The 4,469-nt window shown below is 34.6% G+C and overlaps 1 long non-coding RNA gene across 1 annotated transcript; it reads left to right on the top strand.

Annotated features, from left to right (window-relative positions):
• The first annotated feature begins 521 nt into the window (after positions 1–521).
• On the top strand, positions 522–2,223 carry LOC139193509 (uncharacterized). Its single transcript, XR_011577707.1, has 3 exons — positions 522–749; positions 1,252–1,478; positions 1,552–2,223. It is a non-coding gene; the product is annotated as an uncharacterized lncRNA (long non-coding RNA).
• The last annotated feature ends 2,246 nt before the right edge of the window (positions 2,224–4,469 follow it).

Here is a 4,469-nt window from a genome sequence, read left to right as displayed (position 1 = left end):
AATTTGTGACCAGTTGACGAGCACATGACTCTTTATTTTACCTTTTTTTCTTTGGTAAAGCTATATGTTTTAATTTACTCATTTTATTGTTGGATTCAAAAGAATAGAAGACTGCCTTCTGTCAAGCAGTTTTTGACTTTTCTGCAATCTTTTATATAGTTTTTCTCTTTATTTTTTCACAATAGATAGATAGGTGTGCGTAGCGTCTGTGATAAAAAGAAAGGCCTCTCGCATGCGCGTGAGCACGTGCGGAGATGCTAGTATCGTATAAATAAGTGTTTGCTCATATTTAAAAAATACATATTTTCATTTAGAATTATAAATTAATCAAAATTTAACATTAAATAATGTTTTTTTTAGGTGAGAGTTTTAGGGGGGTATATTCAATTAGAATTCTCAGAAAGTTTCAGGGAATTAATAATTTCAGGGGTATTCAATTAGGAATTTAAAAGATTTTATAAAAATCTTGGTGTATTCGATTGAGATTCTTAAAGACTTCTTACAATTCCCTATAAATTTAGGTGTATTCAATCATAACTTTTTGAAAGTCTCTAAAAATTTAGGTGTATTGAAAAAGGAATTGGATTTGAGCGGATTTGTGATTTGGTGGATTTTGGAGGATTTCAAGGTGATATGTATAAATACCAAAGAGCTTGGCAAATCTCACCTCAACCCTAGAAACTTTGAGAGATTTTGAGTGTGCTGCTCTCTCCTCCAGAGAGCGTCTTCTCTAGTCTCTCCGAGCGAAGGTACAATCTTTCTTCCTCTGCAACTTCTTCCCATTATTCTTCTGCTTCGATTTTGTCCTTGTTGTGAACGCTGCGAATTTGTTTCTTTTACCATTCATATAACCCTATTAATAATATAATCAATCTGTTGTCCCAATCCTTTTTATAGTCATCTTCTCCATATACCAGAACCCTGCAACCTAACCAATGGTTCTTCGCCATTGCCGGCCCAAACTTTGATGCCCACGATTTCTTCACGGTGAAGTTGACATATTATTAATAGGGTTCCTTGCATAACTAGCCATCTTCTTAATAGGGTTTTCAAATGAAGGGAAAAATCTAACTTCACCGTGAAACCTATTAATAACAATTTGTTGTCCCAATCTTTTTTACTTTCCCTTCTCCAGAAGCTTTAGGGTTAATAATATGCCATGGTACCTCCTCGTATTTTCCCTTCTCAAGAGTCTTTTTTACTTTCATGAACATATTGTTAGCTATGTATTAACTCTTATAATTATTTTAGGATTGTGTTGGAGCTATTGATGGAACACATATACCAGCAATGGTATCAGGACCCGAAGTAGCTAGCTATCGTGATCGTCATGGTAAAATAATCACAAAATGTATTAGCTGCTTGTAACTTTGATTTGGAATTCATATATATTCTTAGCGGATGGGAGGGTTTAGCTCATGACTCCAAACTGTTACATGATGCTGTATCAAGGAGGAACGGACTTAAAGTGCCAGAAGGTTTGTATTAATTCATTGATTTATTTACACTAGGACGTACCATAAATAATAACTTTATGTGTTTTATTTTTAGGTAAATTTTTTCTAGTGGATTGTGGATTTGCAAATCGTCGTCAATTTTTAACTCCGTTTCGAGGTGTTCGATATCATCTCCAAGATTTTGCTGGTGACGATCGTGACCCCGTAAATGCGAATGAGTTGTTCAATCTTCTACATGCTTCCTTGAGAAACGTAGTGGAGAGGATATTTGGTGTATTTAAATCTCGATTTACAATTTTTAAGTCCGCACCTCCATTTCCAATTAAAACACAAGCAAAGTTAGTGTTAGCTTTTGCAGGGTTGCACAACTTTCTTCGCAAAGAGTGCCGTTCTGATGAATTTCCAATCGAACAAGAAGATGATGAATTTGAAGATGAAGAAAATGATGGTGAACTAGGTAATCAAACTCAAGAGCAACAACGACAGATTGCTAATGCATGGAGAGCTGGCATAGCTACAAATATGTGGACAGATGCTATGAGTGATAGCATTCAAAGATGAGAAATATAATTAATTATTTTTACGGATTGGAGTATGCAATTTGTGTTTGAAAAACTTTGATAGCTAGTTTATTTTGTAAGCCTTAACTTTCAAGATTTTGGATGCCAATGTTTAATTTCACTTTGATAGCTACTTGAAAACATTGCATTTGAACTTGGTATTGCGATTTGGTATTAGTAAGATGAAACTGATTTTGGCTTGTAAAGGGAAGGAAATTGTTGATCAAATTCTCTACAATTCTCTAACCTCATGTAAAAAATTCTCTCATAATTCATGTGAGTTCTCTGGAAGTTATAATTAATTCACTCAAAATCTCTGGGAATTCTTTTTTTCTTTCTCTCAAACTCTCTCAAATTCCATAGATTTAAACTCTCTGAGACTCTCTCAAAATCCTAATTGAATACACCCCCCTTAGCCTTTTAAGTACATAATAAAGTGTGATCTTAAAAAAAAAAGGATAATAAAACATTACAAAAAATGAAAAGAAGAAGAAGAAGTAATAATGGGGTTAAGAGAGGAAAAATAAAAGAGTATAAAAAGTAATAAAAACAACGGTGGGGACCATTTCAAAGAAGATGTGCAGGTTGCTACTATAGAGAAAAGATGATGGGACCATCTTAATTGAAATTGTGGGAATTAGATCCTTAACGGATCTCCTCACTGGGGATCCGAGGGATCAATGAATACCAATTGTTCATCAAATATTGTGTGATCACAATTACATGCTTTTTATATTTTCAAAAGTAAATCAGCATCGTTTTACGTGAAAAATATAAAAAGACAAAAATTGTGGCCGCATGATTTTTGATGAACAGTTTGTATTCATTGATACCCAGTGGGGGGATCTAGAGAGGATCTAATTCTGAAATCGTGCAATTAAAGTTAGGTTTGGAGAACAAAGTTATCTTTCTCTTCATGGAGATTGACTCTGCAACAAAATTTTTTGAAGATTCTAGCATATTCGTACATGCGCGATTAGTCTTCGCCCAGCTCCGCCCAGACTTGCATGTCTTCGCCTAGTCCCGCCTAATCCCGTCTAGCGCGCCGCCTAATGTCCTTTTCAATTTTGTAGTTGAGTATGAGTTAATCATGGTGGTCTATTGCCGTCCAGCGCCTAGAAGGCCGCCTAGGCCCATTTTTAGAACACTGATTTTTGCAGAATCAGTTCAAACAGTCTTCAACTATTTTTGCAGAATCAGTTCAATCCATCATCGACCATTCTTACAGAATTAGTTCAACCCGTCCATTTTTGCAGAATCAGTTCAACCCGTCCTCAACCATTTTTGCAGAATCAGTTTAACCCGTCTTTGACCATTTTTGCAGAATCAGTTCAACCCGTCTTCTACCATTTTTGTAGAATCAGTTCAACCGCGTCAACGTCTGCTACTTTAAGGTCAAGGACTCAGCCGAGAAGTTTGCCATGCTTCAGTTCAGTGTTTGCCTCTTTCACTGGTACTCCTTCAAGGGCTTCTTCATTGCTCCATATGTGCCTTTTGCTTTTCCTTTCCGGTTTGTTGTTTGTGCTCTGTGTAGTTGCCGAAAAAGTGAGGAAGAAAGTAAAGTAAAAAAAAATTAGGAATTTGCGCTTGTAACACGACCCAGACATCGAATCAATGAAAAAAAAGAGAGAAATTGGAATGAAATTGAACTGGATCTAAAAGGTTTCTTGCCAATATGTGAAGAAGAAGGTTATCTTCGATGAATTGTTTTTTATTTGAATATCATATAATATAAAGCAGCAACAAAAAGCTTTGATCCAATTTCAAGACACATTGAACTTGAAAAGGGGAAAAGAAGGGAATTTACCGATCTAAAAAATAGTTAAAACTAGATGGAAACTTTAATTGTCCAACTGAGAATGAAAATGGGATGGTACGCTGGGTAGAGGTCGCAGATTTGCAAGTCATTCATTCATTAAGAAACCATTTACTAGTTTGGTGCATTCGCCCTTCATTCAAATGGTGCCCCACTGAATCATTATTATAGTGATCAAGATATGAATTAACCAATAAACCTTGTTGGAAGTCCAAACTGAAAAAGATTGGCAATAATGTCAATTATAATAATAAATCTTGTTGCAAATGCAATTGCCTTATTCGAATCCTAAAATTTATAAATCCAAACATTTTTGAAAAAAAAAAACTAGATAAATGTGGGACCACATATTTAGATATAAATATCCGATTAGATTGATATTTTTTTCAAATATAATCCAATGTTAGTTCAAATAGAAATTAGCTCAATGAATAATTAAATTGAACCAATATTTCTTGAATAGAGAAAGAGAGAGAAATGAGCAACAGTTGAAGAGATAGAACTGTGGAAGAAACTTTTCCATTATAAAAGGTAATTTTATAACTTGCACTCCAGAGAAAAAAAAAGACAATGATGTCATTTTCACATGTTTTAACTTTTGTCTCTCATTGAAATGTTTAAAAAGTCTTATCTCAA

Source organism: Malus domestica, chromosome 17 (assembly GCF_042453785.1).
Source record: "Malus domestica chromosome 17, GDT2T_hap1".
Classification (NCBI taxonomy): domain Eukaryota; kingdom Viridiplantae; phylum Streptophyta; class Magnoliopsida; order Rosales; family Rosaceae; genus Malus; species Malus domestica.
Note: the sequence above shows the minus strand (reverse complement) of the source record. Positions and strands in the feature narration are given on the sequence as shown.